The following is a 19469-nucleotide window of genomic DNA, read 5'->3' as shown; positions in this document are numbered from 1 at the left end:
AGTACAAGAGTATTATTTGAGTAATGACCAGGTTTCAATTTTTATGGGAGTGACATATTTTCAAAACAAGAACACAAGTGTTGCAGTTATGAGTGATGACACCGGACATGACTCAGCATGTGGTTTGCTAGCAATGTGCAAAATTCTTCAACTGCAAACAGGGGCAGAGAAGATCATCATTATTTCTGATGGTGCTCCTAGTCATTTTAAAAGTCGTTACCAGCTGTTTGAATTGAGTAAGTTGCTTGTGCCAACAGACGGGGGATACAGTGCTACTGGTCACAGGAAGAGGCCTTGTGATGTGGTGTAGGCAGCCTGCTGAAGCACCATGCTACAAAACATAATCTTTCCGGGCCAAATGGAGCTGTGATTCAGAATGATGAGGATTTTACGAGAGTCGTGAAATCTTACACATCCGCAGCCCTCATTCTTTTGTCCAAAGAGGAAATTGAAGAATTCAGTGAGCAGAAAAAAAGAAGAATGGTCCAAACAAACTACTCCTGTGAAAGGAATTCAGAAGAAATTTTTTGGACTTGAAGTGATATTGGGTGAACTCATATTGCACACACTTTAAAGAGCAAGAAAAAAGAAATTTTGTTCGTTCGGCCAACACCTCTGTTAAGATTGCAATTGTAATGATTCACCCGTTAAGTGCTGTACCATCAGAGAGTAAAACAGGCATTTTTGTTCAGTTGTTCTGTTACACCTTTCAGTTTAATAAAAACCATCTAATAGTTTTTAACCTAATGTGTGTTATTTTATCATAAAAACTAAAATACAGCAGGTTATGGGCCCAGGTTTGTTTTAAATAAACGGAATCTGCGATAAATACTTGGCCCCAAGTGTACTCTCATGTAAAGTTAAGCTGAGATGTCAATTGAAGTGGAAAAATGTCGTATTCCTTTATTCGATGGAACGAATTTCAACAACTGGAAATTCAGAATGGAAATTCTCTTTGAGGAACTAGAACTATTACCATTTGTGCAAGCGAAAGGTGGAATTTGTCAATGGAGAGGAGAACATGCAGCATACTGCAAAGGAAACACAATTGGCTAAAATGGCTAAACAAGATCGTAAATGTAAGTATCATCTTGTTCAACGCATTGCCGACAGTCACTTGGAATACGCGAAAGATAAGGTAACTTCTTTTGATTTATGGACCTCTCTGTGGAATACGTTGTAGAGAAAAGGAATTGCTGATCAACTTCTGTTGAGAAAACAATTGTTAACTATGAAATGATGATTTGCTAGTTAACCACTGTCTGAAGTTTGATAAACTGTTTCAAGATTTATGTCCGACTGGAGCTACTGTCGAAGAATCGGGCATAGTGTGCCATTTGCTTTAAACGATGCCTGCGGAATACAGTGTAGTGGTCACTGCAATCGAAACTCTCTCAATGAAAGACTTGACACTGAGCTCCGTGAAAAATAGGCTACTGGATGAAGATTTGAAGTGGAAGGGAGTCGTCGGGAAAAAAAAATGATGAAACACCACCTCCTACAGCTTTTTGGACTCAGTGGTATCTAAAAAAGGGTTCGTCAGACACCTGTAAAGCAAGAAGTCAACAAGGAACGTCTTTCAAATTTACGTGTCATTGTTGCGGAAAGCCTGGACATAAAAGGGCTAATTGTAGAGTTAAGGTAACAAACAAGAACTCAGGAATTGGCAACTCTGTGGTCGTAGCTAACGTCATAGAGGAAGATGGGTTTTGTTTCGCAGCATCAAATGAAGATCAGTCAACGAACAACATAAATTGGTTCTTGGACTCTGGAGCAATGGAACATCTGATTAATAGTAGATGGCCGCTGTGGGTGAGCAGTTCTAGGCGCTTCACTCCAGAACTGCGCTGCTGCTACGGTCGCAGCTTCGAATCCTGCCTCTTGCATGAATGTGTGTGATGTCCTTAGGTTAGTTAGGTTTAAGTAGTTCTGAGTCTAGGGGACTGTTGACCTCAGATGTTAAGTCCCATAGTGCTTAAAGCCATGTGAACCATTTGATTAACAGTAAGATACCTCGCACTAATTTAAGGAAACTGGAACAGCCAATTAGTCATAGTAGCTAAGTCGGGCATTTTTCTTGAGGCTAAAGTAAAAGGAGAAATTAAAGTGACTATTGTGGTAAAACGATTAAAGATGTTTTATCTGTGCCTGATCTTAATTATAATTTGCTGTCAGTTAGAAAACTGGAAATTAATGGTTTTAGTATCACATTTGAAAAGGCTCAAGGTTTAATTAAAAAAGGAAAAGAAATTGTTGCCATTGCAAATAGGAATGAATCTCAGTTATATGTTCTATTGTTTTTGCAACAAAAAGACTTGGCAGCTGCTTCAACTGCTACTAATGCGAAATTGAGGCATAGCAGATTAGGCCATTTGAGTTATGATAACATTAAACTCCTCCAGTCACAAGTTGATGGTATGGAACTGGACACTTCAACAATCCCCACGGATCAATGTTCAAATTGTGTCGAAGGAAAACAATCACAGCTGCCATACAGTCACAATAGGAAATGTGCCACCAGACCTCTTCAGTTGATCCACAGTGATCTGTGTGGGCCAATTGCACCGGAATCATTCAACAGAAAGAAGTATGTGCTCATGTTCGTCGACGACTTTACACATTTCACAGTGGCCTATGCACTGGAATCGAAGTCAGAGGTAACTCACTATCTGAAGATGTTTCACACCATGGCTACAGCTCATTTCAACTTGAAGATTAGCAGATTGCGCTGTGACAGTGGTCGTGAATACGTCAAATGAATTGAAACAGTTTTTTTAAGAACAAGGAATACAGTTTGAGCTTACAATCTGATATACTCCTCAGCAAATGGAGTTTCAGAGCGAATTAACAGAACTGTTATTGAGAAAGCTGTTCGTACTGCCTTGCACCTACAGCGGCTTTGGAAGGAAAGGTGCCTGCAGCTATGTGGTATAACGAGAAGCCTAATTTGAGTAAGCTGAGAGTGTTTGCATGTATTGCTTATCTAGTGGTGCCAAAGGAATTGAGAACAGGGAAATTTGAAGGCAAGTCCTTAAAATGCTATTTCACTGGTTACTGTCCTAATGGCTACAGGCTTTGGTGTCCAGAGGAAAGAAAAATAGTCACAGGAAGGAACATTGTTTTTTACAAAGGAAGATTTGACTTTGAAAGTAAACCAGCTGAGGACTGGGTCCCAGAATCTGCACAGGAATCATCCGAGAAGCATGATAATGAAGAAGACATCATCGAAGAAGATACCAAACCAAGTGATGGGGATCATGAAAGAATTCCCGTACCAGAACTGACCAGTGACGAAGAGGAAACTGAAAATTTATCAGAAAATAAAACTGTTAGATGTTCTTGTTTTGCGAATCAGACTGCCTTTTCCTGCTGCTGGTTATTTTAGTTATCCCAAACGCATTTCGCCTTCTCCTGTTCTAAGGCTTCATCAGTGGGATCTATAATGATACAGTTTTGTTAGTTATAGATTATCAAACAGTTCACTTCGCGATTTTTTGTAAAAATGTAATTACTTAAGATTTGTTGATCTGCGTTTCCTCACATCTGGTCTGGAGGTCGCACTACCTCTTTTATCACTGTTCTATTCACATCTTTGTGTTTTCGCCATCCACACACTGTTCACCATGTTTCTCACTCTTTTTTGTGGTGGACTATCGTTCTTCTGTCACTCGATACAACTATTTCGTCGTACACTTCTTTTCACAGCGTAAATATTGCGACTCCATTACATGTTTCATTGTCTTTGGTATGTTTACCTATTTGTTACCAACCTAACAAAGTATTTGTTCGTTACTAACTTCTGTTTATACCGTGTGTGTGTGTGTGTGTGTGTGTGTGTGTGTGTGTGTGTGTGTGTGTGAGAGAGAGAGAGAGAGAGAGAGAGAGAGAGAGAGAGAGAGAGAGGGGGGGGGGATAGAGCTGATTCTTTTTTTTTTGTGGAAGGGGGGGGGGGCGGTTGTACCAGCTGTTAGCAAGCGACTGAAAACTTTGGTGACAGCTGTTTCGACTTTTCGTTTCAATATTCTGGGGAGGGGTCATGGATGAGTGAGTGTAAAGATGTTGGGTTCTATTATTATTACATTGGGCAGTATTATTATATTTATCCTTTTTGCGAACATTATTTTATTATTTTATCTATTGGTGTAAATAATGAATTGCTTGGCATGTGTACTTGGTCATTCAACGGGATTTTCCCCTCTACTTTGGTTTTATGTATGTGGTAATTTTCTTGCATGGTCAGAAGGTGCTTTTTATTGTTAATTCTAATTATTCTCATGTCATCTTCTCTAGTGGTTGGTTTGTGGTCATTTTCTCTTAGGTGTTCTGCAGATGTGGAGTGGTTTGTCCCATATTTCCATGCTCTCATGTGTTCTTTGTATCTGACATCAAATGTTCTCCCTGTTTGCTCTATGTATGTGCCTTCACAAGTGTTACACTGTAACTGGTATATAACTGCTTTCTGGTATATGTCTGTTTTTTGTCAGTTTTGGGGTGTATTTTTGCATAGAATTGTCTGTTGTGTATGCTATGTTTATTCCCTGTCTTTTGAAATAGTTGGTGATTTTATGGGTGAGTTTATGTTTGTATGTCATTGTGTACCATCTTGTGTTTTCTTTCATCTTTTTCTGATCATCCTGTGTAGTTGTTATGGGACTGTGCGTTTGTGTTTGGTTCTGTTGTGTTGCTATCTGTGGTTTGGAGCTTTCTGCCCACCCACCCACCCCCTCTTTTTTTTTAAAAAAAACTGTGTTATTATTGTAACCATTATTTTGTGCTATCTGCTTTGGTGAGTGGTACTGTGTTGGGTCTATCGAGCATGTGTCAAAGTGCTGCTTGCTTTTGTGTGTGTGGGCGGTTCAAGGATTGGGGAATGATAATGTCCGTTGCTGTGGGTTTACAGTAAATTTCAAACATATGCTTATTGTTTTCTTTTTTGATTGTTATATCCAGAAAGTTAATTTGGTTGTTCTGTTCTCTTTCAATTGTGAATTTTATATTTTTATGTATCTTGTTGATGTCAGTATGTAGTTTTACAATTTTTGTTTGTGGTTCATCTATTAAGCAAAGAGCTGCATCTTTTTTAGATTGAAGTCAGCTGATAGGTATACCTGCTTAAAGGAAGTCCCTCTAACTAAGGGTTCACCTTCCGAGAATGTAATGTTTCCAAGTAGAGAAGGAATTAACTTATTTCTCAAAATATAAGAGGTATTAGAGATAAAGTTAGTGAACTGCTTATAGATGTTGACTCTCAAATTATTGGTATATCAGAGCACCACTTAAATAATTTGACAATTCAGAGGCTTCCTTTACCAGGATACAGATTAGCTTGCTGTTTCTCAAGGAGTTCCTTGCGGGGTGGGGGAGTGGCTAAGTACGTAAAAAAAACAGTATTCCATTTGAGTTCAGAGATGTATCACGACACTGCACTGAACAGATATTTGAATGTTGTGCAAGGGCAATTGAATTTAGTGAAACTAAACTTCTAATTGTTGTTGTTTATAGGTCCCCTAACTCTGACTTCAGTGCATTTCTGCTCAAGCTAGAGAAGGTTCTTGATTCACTTTATGCGAAGTACCAGAAATTAGTTATATGTGGTGACTTCAGTATTAATTTTGTATATGATGGTGCAAGGAAAAGATGTTCGTAGATCTTCTAAATTCATATGATCTGATGCAGACTGTGTTTTTTCCAACTAGGGTGCAGTGGAACAGTCGCACAGCCATAGACAATATTTTTTATTCATTCTTCGTTACTAGATGGGTTTGTTAGTAAAAGCATGAATGGCCTTTCAGACCATGATGCACAAATTTTAACACTAAAAGGCTTTTGTACTCAAACCAATGTCATATTTAATTACAAACTATGTAGGAAAGTTAATCCAGCAGCAATAGAGAGTTTTTTAAACCTTGTCAACGAACGAGAGTGGCAGGATGTGTATAGTGGCGATGACGTAGATGATAAATACAATACTTTCCTTAACACATTTCTCATGCTCTTTGAGAGTTGCTTTCCATTAGTACGTTCTAAACGGGGTACTAGCAGTAAGAGGCAGCCCGGGTGGCTGTCTAGTGGGATAAGGATATCTTGTAAAACAAAGTGGGAATTATATCAAAATGTTAAAAGTAGTCACAATCAAGCTACAGTATCCCCCTGCGGGTCCGGGGTAAGAATAGGCCCGAGGTATTCCTGCCTGTCGTAAGAGGCGACTAAAAGGAGTTTCAACCGTTTCGGCCTTCCATGTGATGGTCCCCCTTGGGGTTTGACCTCCATTTTTCAAAATTCTACAGAAGTACGAGCCTTTTGGGGAAGGACGCCTTACGTGGTGTCTCACTGGTCCTCAGTGCACTAAGACCTTGGCACTCAGCATTGTAACGGCGTTGTAACCACACCCACTATTCCTCAAATTGGGCCTAAACGCCTGATGGGTTGCACAAGTTACACCCATAGTGCGTCCCCATCTGCACCTACGATCATGATGGACTTTCCATGGCACCCGAAATCCAGCACGGTAGCCAGCCCGTTGTGGTGGGGTCGTCATGTACCCTCTAGGTTGTAGCCCCCTGACAACACAGGGATCGTACTGCCGATACCTGAGCTGCACCCTCCCCATGTCGGCCAAGGAGTAGATACCCGTCTCCTTGGGGCATCAGGACTCCCGGCAACGGTCATCCTGCCACGTGGCCCTTGCTGAGGCTGGGTGGCGCCCGTGGGGAGAGCCCCTGGTCGGAGTGGGTGGTATCGGGGCAGACGTTTCGCAGATGAAACGTCAACATGTATCGGGTCGCTCTGCGGCCGAGTCTTTTAAACAGAAAGGTACTGTCTCTGGTTCTGGTTCTCCTGCCCTTTCCCCCTTGGCCACTCCCTGGGAGGAAGGACAGGCCCGCCGGCTTGGGGCGAAGTACTTCCCCCGCTATTTAGTCTGTTCTCGGACCGATGGGGGGACGTTCGCCACCTCCAAGCCCATGTTCTTTGTCCAGCACATCGAGGACATCTTCGGGGAAATCGAGGCTCTCAGTAAAATGCGTTCGGGGTCCGTTCTTATAAAGACCACCTCCGCCACTCAGTTGGCGGCGCTCCAGGCGTGCGACCGACTAGGGGACATCCCAGTGTCCATTGTCCCACATCTGGCACTGAATAGGACGCAGGGAGTTATTTTTCATCGGGACCTCCTGCTGCAATCTGATGAGGAGCTCAGGGCCAACCTGGAGCGCCGAGGTGTGCATTTCGTCCGGCGAGTCCAGCGCGGCCCCAAAGACCGTCACATCGACACCGGGGCCTTTATCCTCGCCTTCGAGGGGGACATTCTCCCGGAGAAGGTAAAGGTGATGTGCTACCGGTACGACGTGCGCTGCTTTCGGTGTTTGCGCTTTGGGCACATGTCGTCACGGTGTGAGGCTGAGCCTCTTCGTGGCGATTGTGGACGTCCTCTTCGTGAGGAACATACATGCACCCCACCACCTCGGTGCGTCAATTGTCCTGGCATCCACTTGCCTAGATCTTTAGACTGCCCCGCGTATCAGATGGAGAAGATTCAAGAATTAAAAACTTTGGATTGCCTCTCTTATTCTGAGGCCAGGAAGAAGTATGACCGCCTCCATCCCGTGACGTTGACAACTTCGTTTGCCTCAGTCATGTCCACTCCTTCCACAGTATCCTCACCCCTATCCTGTCCCCCCTCCACCTCCTCACCCCATCCGGGGTCTATGCCTCCGCCTCCCAAATCCCTCCCTTCCAAATCCTCCTCCCTCGCGGCCCCTGCCCCCTCTGCCCCAGGGGCCACCCTTCCTCCTCCTCCCCCTCCTCCGCCTGAGAAGCGATCCTCTTCTCAGGCGTCCATCGGGGAAACGTTCCGTCGCCGGCTTCAGAGGTCCGGCGTTCCAAAACGGACCCCGCGCGTGAGGACCTTCTTCGGGTCCAGCCCACCATCCCCATGCCTCATCGGACTTCCCAGAAGGCCTCCAAGAAGAAGTCTTTATCCCCCTCTCCACCCCGGCGCGTTTCGTCTATGACGCTCCATCCGTGAGTCGCTGCTCCCGGCCGTCCTCAGTTTCGCCGGGACGCTCTGCTGCCAGGCGCTCAGCTGGCCTCTCGTCGGCGAATGATGCTGCCCCTCCTACGCAACCCGGGAAAGCGGCCGCAGCTGGCGACGACTCGATGGAACAGGATCCGCCTCCCACCGGTTGTAGCATTGTTACCTCGAAACCTGGCCCTCCGCGGCCGTCGAGGTGACCAGCTCTTCACCCGTTTCGTTCCCCCTTTTTTCTGACTAGCGATGGCTTTGTTACATTGGAACATAAGAGGTATTCGATCTAATCGGGAGGAATTACAACTGCTCCTCCGCCTGCACTGTCCGCTCGTACTTGGTCTCCAGGAAACCATGACTTCCGCTCACCCAATACAGAAGAGTACAACTGCCCATTTTCCATGTGGGAACTGGTGATACATCCCCTGGTCAGGATAGAATCCACTATAGCATGCTACGGCACCTCACAGGGAGAAATAAAGAAATCCTCCTCCGACTTTTTAATCTAGTTTGGATGTCTGGTCACTTCCCCGACTCGTGGCGTGAAGCAATTTTAATTCCTCTTTTAAAACCTGGGAAAGACCGCACGTGCCCGGGTAGTTACCGTAGTGTTGCCCTCACTAGCTGCGTGGGAAAGACCTTGGAGCGGATGGTCAACCGCTGCCTTGTCTGGATGTTAGAATCCAGACAACTCCTTAGTCGCTTTCAGTGTGGGTTCAGGAGGTATCGCTCCACCTTTGATAACCTGGCCCTCCTGGAGGCGGGTATACAACAGGCTTTCCTGCGCCAGCATCACCTGTTGGGAATATTTTTTGACATTGAAAAGGCATACGACACTACTTGGAGGCATCTTATCATCAGGCAGCTCCACGAATGGGGTTTTCGTGGATGTCTTCCCAATTTTATTCGGTCCTTCCTGTCGCCACGTTATTTTCGGTACCGAGTCGGAGACGTACTGTCTAGTCGCTTTGAACAAGAGAACGGTGTCCCTCAAGGTAGTATTTTAAGTGTGACGGTCTTTGCTATTGCTATTAACAGTATTACGTCTGTTGTGAAAAGTCCTGTGCAGTGTTCCTTGTTTGTGGACGATTTCTCTGTATTTTGCTCTTCTTCAAGCCTTGCAACGACGACTCGTCAGTTGCAACTCACTCTGCGACGTTTGGATGAATGGGCACAGAAGAGTGGTTTTAAGTTTTCAACTGATAAGTCGGTGTGTGTTCTTTTTAACCGTTCTCGTTCCATTTTTGACTTGCCTGAGTTGAGGATGAGGGACACCGTTCTGAATTTTAAAGACACGGTGAAGTTTCTGGGCCTCACTTTTGATTCTAAGCTTACGTGGCTGCCACACATTAAGGAACTGAAAAAACAGTCTCTTAAGGTGCTGTCTATTTTAAAATGTCTTAGTCACCACACATGGGGAGCAGACAGGACTTGTCTGCTCCGCTTTTACAGAGCCTTCGTGCAGTCCCGGCTTGATTATGGATGCACGGTGTATTGGTCTGCAAGACCCACTTATTTGAAGCTGTTGGATGTGGTGCACCATGAGGGGATTCGGTTGGCCACTGGGGCGTTCAGAACCAGCCCCATACCGAGCCTCTGTGCAGAGGCAGGTGAACCGCCACTTCACCTCCGGTGGCGTCTACTAATGGTGCGCCAGGCCTATCAAACATTATCCACACCATACACACCTGCATACCACACTGTTGCTCGGCCTCCACTGGAAAGGCTTTTTCGCAATCGGCAATGAGCAACAAGGCCCTATGGGATTCGTGCAAAGGATTGCATTTTAGAGATGGGTGTGGCCGGTTTTAATGTTTCACGTCGAGGTTGGAGCAGATATCCACCTTGGCTCCTCCAGAGACCCACACTGATGTTAGATTTGGCAAATTTTAAGAAAGACAGTACATCAGATTTTACTTTCAAATCTTTGTTTTTTAACATTTTAGACAGGCATCATGATTTTACAGTAGTCTACACTGATGGATCCCAACAGGGGGATTTTCTTGGCTGCTCAGTCGTGTTCCCCGACCGTGTCATCAGGATTCGCCTTCCCCAGGAATACACTGTTTTTTCCGCAGAACTTCACGCGATCCTGAAGGCATTGGAGCAGATACGGTTTACTCAGGGCAAACACTTCCTAATTTGCTCTGACTCACTGAGCGCATTACAGTCACTGCAGAACCTGTACCCAGCGGAGAAGTTGGAACAACTGATTTACGACCAACTGTACATCCTCCAACGACAGGGCAAGCAAGTGTCCTTTTGCTGGGTGCCAGGGCATGTGGGCATACGGGGAAATGAACAAGCTGACAGCTGCCAAGGACGCCTGCAGGTTACCGGAGGTGACACAATGTTCTATTCCTTTGCAAGGTGTCGTTTCTGTGCTGCGGCGGAAGTATATGCAATTGTGGGTGGAGGAATGGCTGGCGGTGAGGGACAATAAGCTGCGGTTTCGGTTGGTGAAACCCACCGTCCAGCCGTTGTGTTCCTCCTGCCGGTCACCTAGGCGTGACGAAGTGACCCTTACACGTCTTCGCATAGGGCACTGTCCTCTTACGCATGCCTTCTTACTATGGCGCGAGGAACCCCCCTGTGTGCTGCCTGTGGCGTGCGAATCACTGTACGCCACATTTTAGTTGAGTGTGATTTATATCGTTTTGTCAGGGCGGAAGTTCATATTAGTGGGGATCTGCCCTCGATTTTAGCCGATGATGAGGCGAGTGTCAAGAAAGTTTTAAGGTACTGTGATGTTTCTGGGCTTCAGCCAAAAATTTTGGGTTGGAATTTTTAGTGTGTTGCCAAGTGGCTTACCACTCCTTTTCATTCTTGTAATAGGCCAGTTCCAAACATGTGTTATGTGTTTCATTTTAACCCCTTCCCCTCCATTCTCTTGCAGTTCTCCTCATTATGTGCTGCTTTCCTCTTTGCTACTGTTGACGTGCAAACTGCCTCTGTAGACTTTCGCCTATAATTTTAATCCTATTTTTGCACTTCCTGCATTTTACTGACACTTGTCCGTTGTTGTTTCTGTTCGGGCGCTAAAGACTACACTGTTGAGCGCCCATAACACCATATCCATCCATCCAGGAAACCAAGTTGCGCCCAACTGACCGTATTGCTTTTACCCACTATACCTAGGAGCGGTCTGACCTCACCCCTGTGGATGGTATTCTAGCTCATGGTGGGGTCATGTTGCTCGTTCGGGCCGATGTCTATTACCATCCCATCCCATTGACCACCCCACTCCAAGCAATAGCTGTCCGTATTACTCTTTCTGCCTTTACTTTTTCTGTTTGTACTGTCTACACTCCATCGTCATTCGCAGTTAGTCGGGCTGACATGATGCACCTGATTGTTCAGCTTCCTCCGCTGTTTTTATTGTTTGGCGACTTCAATGCCCATCATCCCCTTTGGGGCTCTCCTGCATCCTGTCAGAGAGGCTCCCTCTTGGCGGATGTCTTCAACCATCTCAATCTTGTCTGCCTCAATACTGGCACCCCGACTTTCCTCTCGGACTCTACTCATACCTACTCCCACTTGGACCTCTCGATCTGTTCTACCACTCTTGCCCGTCGGTTCGAGTGGTATGCCCTTTCTGACACCTATTCGAGCGACGACTTCCCCTGTGTCGTTCGTCTCCTGCACCACACCCCATCCCCACGTCCTTCGAGCTGGAACATACCGAAAGCTGACTGGGGACTTTACTCCTCCCTGGCGACCTTTCCGGACCACGATTTTCTCAGTTGTGACAGTCAGGTCGAATACCTCACGGCTGTTATCATCAATGCTGCCAAACGTTCCATTCCTCGTACTACCTCTTCTTCACGTCGCGTTTCCGTCCCCTCGTGGAATGAGGCTTGTAGAGACGCTATCCATGCTCGACGACGTGCTTTACGTGCCTTCCGCCGCCATCCTACGTTGGCGAATTGTATTGGATACAAACGAGTCCGAGCGCAATGCCGTAGAGTCATCAAAGACAGCAAAAAAGCTTGTTGGGCCTCTTTCACCAGCTCCTTTAACAGTTTTACTCCCTCTTTTGTCGTCTTGGGTGGCCTGCGCCGGCTGTCGGGCATTAAGGCCCACTCCTCGGTACCTGGCCTGACTTCAGGTAATGAGGTCCTTGTTGATCCTGTGGATGTCTCCAACGCCTTCGGCCGCTTTTTCACGGAGGTTTCAAGCTCCGCCCATTACCACCCTGCCTTCCTTCCCAGGAAAGAGGCAGAAGAGGCTCGGCGACCTTCCTTCCACTTGCTGAATCTGGAAAATTATAATGCCCCCTTTACTATGCGGGAACTCGAACGTGCACTTGCACTGTCCCGGTCCTCTGCTCCGGGGCCAGATGCCATTCACGTTCAGATGCTGGCCCACCTTCCTCCGGCAGGCAAAAGCTTCCTTCTTCGTACCTACAATCGCGTCTGGACCGAAGGTCAAGTCCCCATGCGTTGGCGTGACGCCGTCGTTGTTCCTATACCCAAACCCGGAAAGGATAGACACCTTGCTTCTAGTTACCGCCCCATTTCTCTTACAAGCTGTGTCTGTAAGGTGATGGAGCGCATGGTTAACGCTCGGTTAGTTTGGATTCTTGAATCTCGACGGCTACTTTCCAATGTTCAATGCGGCTTTTGTCGCCGCCGCTCCGCTGTTGACCACCTTGTGACCTTGTCGACATTAATCATGAACAACTTTTTGCGAAAGCGCCAAACGGTAGCCGTGTTCTTCGATTTGGAGAAGGCTTATGATACCTGTTGGAGAGGAGGTATCCTCCGCACTATGCACAGGTGGGGTCTATGCGGTCGCCTGCCCCTTTTTATTGATTCCTTTTTAACAGATCGAAAGTTTAGGGTACGTGTGGATTCCATATTGTCCGACGTCTTCCTCCAGGAGAACGGAGTGCCTCAGGGCTCCGTCTTGAGCGTAGCCCTTTTTGCCATAGCGATCAATCCAATTATGGATTGCATTCCACCTAATGTCTCAGGCTCTCTTTTTGTCGAAGACTTCGCGATCTACTGCAGTGCCCAGAGAACATGCCTCCTGGAGCGCTGCCTTCAGCGTTGTCTAGACAGCCTATACTCATGGAGTGTGGCAAATGGCTTCCGGTTCTCTGAAGAGAAGACGGTTTTGCATCAACTTTTGGCGATATAAAGCGTTCCTTTCGCCATCCTTACATCTCGGTCCCGTTGTTCCCCCATTCGTGGAAACAACTAAGTTTCTAGGGCTCACACTGGACAGGAAACTTTGTTGGTCTCCGCACGTCTCTTATTTGGCTGCCCGTTGTACACGTTCCCTTAATGTCCTCAGAGTTCTTAGTGGTTCATCTTGGGGAGCGGATCGCACTGTCCTGCTTCGCTTGTATCGGTCCATAGTCCGATCAAAGGTGGATTATGGGAGCCTCGTCTACTCGTCTGCTCGGCCATCCCTCTTACGCCGTCTCAACTTCATCCACCATTGGGGGTTACGTCTTGCGACCGGAGCATTCTACGGTAGTCCCATCGAGAGTCTTTATGCTGAAGCTGCCGAATTACCATTGACCTACCGGCGCGACGTACTGCTTTGTCGGAATGCCTGCCGGCTGTTGTCAATGCCTGACCACCCCTCTTATCAGTACTTCTTTGCCGATTCTCTCGACCGTCACTATGGGTTGTATGTGTTTGCCCTGCTGCCCCCTGGAGTCCGCTTTCGTCGCCTGCTTCGACAATTGGATTTTGCCCTCCCTACCACCTTCAGAGAGAGTGAGAGCCCGACACCACCGTGGCTCCAGGCTCCGGTTCATATTTATCTCGACCTCAGCTCGCTCCCGAAGGAGGGTACTCCGGCTGCAGTGTATTGCTCACGGTTTGTCGAACTTCGGGCGCGACTTGCCAGTCACACCTTTATTTACACTGATGGCTCCAAAACTGACGATGGTGTCGGCTGTGCCTTTGTCGTCGGGGCCGTCGCCTTTAAATACCGGCTCCTCGACCAATGTTCCAGCTTTACGGCCGAGCTTTTTTCTCTCCATCAGGCCGTTCAGTATGCCCGCCGCCACCGCCATTCATCGTATGTACTCTGCTCTGATTCACTCAGTGCTCTTCAGAGCCTTGGAGCTCCATATCCGGTCCATCCCTTGGTGCAACGGATCCAGCAGTCCCTCCATTCTTCTGCTGCTGATGGCTCTCCTGTCAGCTATCTGTGGGTTCCCGGCCATGTAGGAGTGCCTGGGAATGAGGCTGCTGATGCTGCAGCCAAGGCTGCAGTCCTCCTGCCTCGGCCAGCCTCCCATTGTGTCGCGTCATCTGACATTAGTGGGGTTGTTTGTTAGAGGCTTGTGTCTTTGTGGTGGGATACTTGGTCATCACTTCAAGGAAACAAGCTCCGGGCAGTAAAACCGTTCCCAACTGCTTGGACAACCTCCTCCCGACCATCTCGGCGAGAAGAGGTCCTTCTGACCAGGTTGCGGATTGGGCATTGCCGGTTTAGCCACCGCTACCTGCTCTCCTGTGACCCAGCCCGCAGTGCCCTTGTGGTCATGCATTAACAGTGTGCCATGTTTTATTGTCGTGTCCCCGTTTTAGTCAATCTCGTGTTGTCCTGACTCTGCCATCTACTTTACAGGATATTTTAGCTGATGACGCTCGAGCAGCTGCTCGTGTTCTTCGTTTCATTATTTTGACTGGCTTGTCCAAAGACATCAAACTCCTTCACTTATTTTATCTGCATCTTTGTAAGGACTTTCTGGTGTCCCCCCCCCCCCCCCCCCTTGAGTTTTACTAGATTCTATGTGCTCTAACAATTGTGACTGGGCGCTAATGACCTCAGTAGTTGAGCGCCCTTAAACCCCAAACAAACAAACAAAAAAAAAGCTACAGTAGCCCATTACAAACAGTATTGTAAGGTGCCTAAAAATGTTATTAGGAAGGCAAAGAGTATGTGGTATGCAAATAGAATAGCTAATTCACAGGATAAAATTAAAACCATATGGTCAGTTGTGAAGGAAGTGTCTGGTCAGCAGCACAAGGTCGACAATATAAGGCACAAGGTAAAAATATTTCTGTTACTGATAAATCAGAGGTATGTACAGTATTTAACAATTATTTTCTGAGCATTGCTGGCAAATTAAATAAAAATTTAGTTTCTACAGGAATCGCATAACTTTCTTGGCAAATGCCTTTCTGAAATTGATGTCTGAGATACTCCTCTGTGATACTCACAAGAGAGAGATTGAGTCAATAATTAAGTCACTGAAGACTAAGGACTCTCATGGTTATGATGGCGTGTCTAGCAGAATATTAAAATACTGTGCTGTACATTTTAGCCCAGTATTTAGCCATATTTGTAATTTTTCCTTTAGGAATAGTCAGTTTCCTGAGTGATTAAAGTGCTCAGTAGTAAAGCCGCAAAAAAAAGGGGAAAGGGATAATGTAGTTAAATTTAGACCTATTTCTATTCCATCAATGTTTGCAAAAGTTATTGAAAAGGCTGTGTATGTAAGGATAATTGATCACTTCATATCACACGATTTGCTATCAAATGTACAGTTCGGCTTTAGAAGTCGTTTAACAACTGAAAATGCTATATCCTCTTTTCTCTGTGAGGTACTGGAGGGGCTCAACAAAAGGTTTCAAATGCTTGGCATATTTTTTGATTTAACTAAGGCATTTGATTGTGTTGATCACAAAATATTGCTCCCGAAGCTGGACCATTATGGAATACAGGGAGTAGCTCACAATTGGTTCACCTCTTACTTTAGCAACAGGTAGCAAAATGTCATTATTCACAATGTTGATAACAGCTGTGATGTGGGGTCTGAATGGGGTACTGTTAAGTAGGGGCGCCCCAGGGATCAGTGTTGGAGCCACTCCTGTTCCTTATTTATATAAATGACATACCCTCTAGTATTACAGGTAACTCTAAAATATTTCTGTTCGTTTGGTAGTGAAGGATTTTGTGTGCAACATTGGCTCGGTTTCAAATAGTGCAATACACGACCTAAGTTCATAGCTTTTAGAAAATAAACTAATGCTAAATCACAGTAAGACTCAGTTTTTACAGTTTCTAACACACAATTCAACAAAACCTGACATTTTAATTTCACAGAATGGGCATATGATTAGCGAAACTGAAGAGTTCAAATTCCTAGGTGTTCAGATGGATAGTAACCTGTTGTAGAAACCAACGTTCAGGATCTTGTTCAAAGACTTTTACTGCCATTTTTACTATTTGAATGGTCTCAGAAGTGAATGATCGTTCGACACGAAAATTAGTCTACTTTGCTTATTTTCATTCGCTTATGTCATATGGTATTATATTTTGGGGTAACTCTTCCCATTCTAAAAGGATATTTTTGGCTAAGAAATGGGCAGTTCGGGCAGTAAGTTGTGTAAGTTCACGAACCTCTTGTCGACCCCTGTTTACCAGTCTAAGTATTTTGAATTGGCCTCTCAATATATATACCTTACTGTCATTTTTTGTTAACAATATTAGCTTATTCCCAAGAATAAGCAGCTTTCAATTGGTTAATACTCGATAGAAATCAACCCTGCATTTGGATCAGACTTCCTTAACTCTTGTGCAGAAAGGTGTGCAGTATACTGTTGCATCCATTTTCAATAAGCTACTACTCGAATTAAAAAATCTTAGGAGTAATACACACGCGCTTTCAAATCGAAACTGAAGAGTTTTCTCATGGGTCACTCCTTCTATTATGTCGTGGAGTTCCTTGAAAAATTAAGCTGATTCTAATTGTATTGTTGATTGCTTTTACTTAAACTTATAGAGTGACTTTTTTGGGTTTCATAAACATTTTTTTATCTGTTATTACTTTTATGTTGTAATTTCATGTACTGACACATTCCATGACCTTGGAGATTTGCTCCTCAATTTGGTCCTACAGAACTTGACGTGTAAATAAATAAATAAAAAACCGTATTCATCTGCCAATGCCAGGCAAGCAACTTTCAATAAAAATTTCAATTAAAATACGTATAATGAATGTATGAGTCTGACTGTGAAGCATGCTGAGGTAGGTGAAGTGGTTAAGGCGACCACACTTGAGGAGTGGGAAATCCGGGTTCAAATCCTGGATCCGCACAAATTTTCAATGTCTTTATTAGAAATGAAGGTTGTCCGTTTTCACAATTGTGAATATGTTTCATGTATTTCATGACAGCTGTAGTTGCTGCAGTGCTTGTTCCTGCAGATGTGCATGCACTGCAGTATCGCCATGGCTATGTGTTTTCTATATGTTTTGTAAATTTGGCATAGTCATCTTGTGAAACTCCAGAGGTACTTTTTAATAAATCTGTACATTTTACCTTCCCATTATCTGTTAATTAAGTTATTTCCACCCTTCCTAGTCCTTCCCTCTTTTTTCCCAGTTCACACATTTTTTACTCCACTACCCCAATTGCTTCTCTTTATTCCTTTCACTAGTAACATCGATTCCCGTCAGATCACTGAAGTTAAGAGTTTTGGGGCTTGGCTAGCTCTTGGATGGGTCACCGTCTGAATCTGCCAAGTGGTGTTGACAAGCAGGGTGCGCTCAGCCATTGTGAGGCCAATTGAGAAGCTGCTTGATTAAGAAGTAGCGACGCCAATCATGAAAACTAACAATGCCCAGAAGGACGATGTGCTGACCACATCTGCATCCATTGATACCTAAGGGTTGAGGATGACATGACGGCCAGTCAATACCATTGGCCCTTCAAGGCCTGTTTGGATGGTGTGTGTGGTTTTTAACTAGATCCCCACAACTCTTCCATCATTGCAGTCCCCTTTTTACCATCTTCCTTTTTCATTTTTCATGCCCTCTCCTCTGCCTCCATTCACCCTCCCATAGCTGCTGTGACGACAACAACAAAAGTTCCTGTAACGGTAACCAATATTTGTTGCCAGTGAACAAGACTTAAAATGTAAGCTTGTTTGGGGTGTTTAATAATATAAAGCAGCATTTCGAGAATTTGTGCCTCTGCTAAATCTTCATTCAATTCTGTTCATATGTAGGTGTAATGATATTGCTACCTATTGTGCAGGCCACTCATTGTCATTTGACAAAATTGTAGTGCACCAATATGGAAATATTTAACACCTCTGTCACTGTTTCTTAAGTTATTTGATGATTTTCTGTTACAATATTGATCATGATGTTATATCTTGGTTGATATGGACACCTTGGATTACTTCCTTCAATAGTCAAAGCACAACCCTCCTATGTCTATTGAACCACCAACATGTAGTTCGTTTATAAGAACATTGTCACACTGTTTCTGTTACCGACCTTTGGAAAGGGCGTAAAATATGTTTTAACATGTGAATTGAATTTTCACTCTGCAAAAGAGTGTGCCCTAATTTAACTTTCAGGCAGTTAAAACTGTGTGCCAGACTGAGACTCAAACCTGGGACATTTGCCTTTTGCAGGCAAGTGCCCTGCAATATGAACTATCCAAGCAAAACTCGTAACCCAATGTCACAGCTTTACTTTTATCATTGCCTTTCTCCTACATCCCAAACTTCACAGCAGTTCTCCCATACACCTTGTGGGACTAACATGTCTTTCTTTTGCTAGCCCCACAAGATGAGTGAGAGAACTTTAGGGAAGTTTGGAGCTTAGGAGACAGGTACTGGTTTAAGTAAAGATGCTGGGGCGGGTTCTGAGTTGTGGTTGTTAGATAGCAGAGTCGGTGTAATACCTGCTGCAAAAGGCAAAGGTCCTAGATTCGATCGAGATAGGTGGCGCAGTGGTTAGTACACTGGACTTGCATTTTGGAGGACAACGGTTCAATCCCATGTCCGGCCATCCTGATTTAGGTTTTCCGTGATTTCCCTAAATCGCTCCAAGCAAATGCCGTGATGGTTCCTTTGAAAGAGCACAGCCAATTTCCTTCCCTAATCCACGATGACCTTGCTGTTTGGTGTCCTCCCCCAAACAACCAAACCAACCATCCTAGATTCGAATCCTTGTTCAGGACACATTTCAGTCTGCTAGCAAATTTAATACATAATGTTAGAAGTATAAACCATTTCTTGGTACTCAGCAGTATTTGTACATGGATTGATAAAAAAAAAATCATTTGATGACTTATCACGACCCAGTGGTTAGGCTGTGGTTAGTAATAGAACATTCTTGCTTGGAACCTTTTCTACCTTGCAGTGGTGATGCATAGTGGAGAAACGGCAGAGAATGGTAAGAAGATTATGGTTGAAGGGGGTGGTTGCATATAATGTACACACATGTGAACTCTTTGTCAGATTATTTATAACTTGGGCAGAGAAGGTGGTTAATTGAATCTAGGACATACGACATACTCCTCTACTGTCGGATTCTGTAACACTAAGTACATGTAAGCCACTGTTGTATTGTTCACTACTGATGATGTGTAGGAAGAACTTCCAAAGCAGCTTCTGAAAAGTGTGTTATAATATGCAGAATTGTGAAACTAGATTTTATTATTATGAAAGTGATAGATTGATT

At 44.8% G+C, this 19469-nt stretch overlaps 1 protein-coding gene across 1 annotated transcript in view; it reads left to right on the top strand.

Moving 5' to 3' along the window:
• LOC126260971 (U4/U6 small nuclear ribonucleoprotein Prp31) overlaps positions 1–19469 on the top strand; it is a 94073-nt gene that overhangs the window by 17996 nt on the left and 56608 nt on the right. The window lies entirely within an intron of this gene.

Source organism: Schistocerca nitens, chromosome 1, assembly GCF_023898315.1.
Source record: "Schistocerca nitens isolate TAMUIC-IGC-003100 chromosome 1, iqSchNite1.1, whole genome shotgun sequence".
NCBI classification, from domain to species: Eukaryota; Metazoa; Arthropoda; class Insecta; order Orthoptera; family Acrididae; genus Schistocerca; species Schistocerca nitens.
This window is presented reverse-complemented; position numbering and strand designations above follow the sequence as displayed.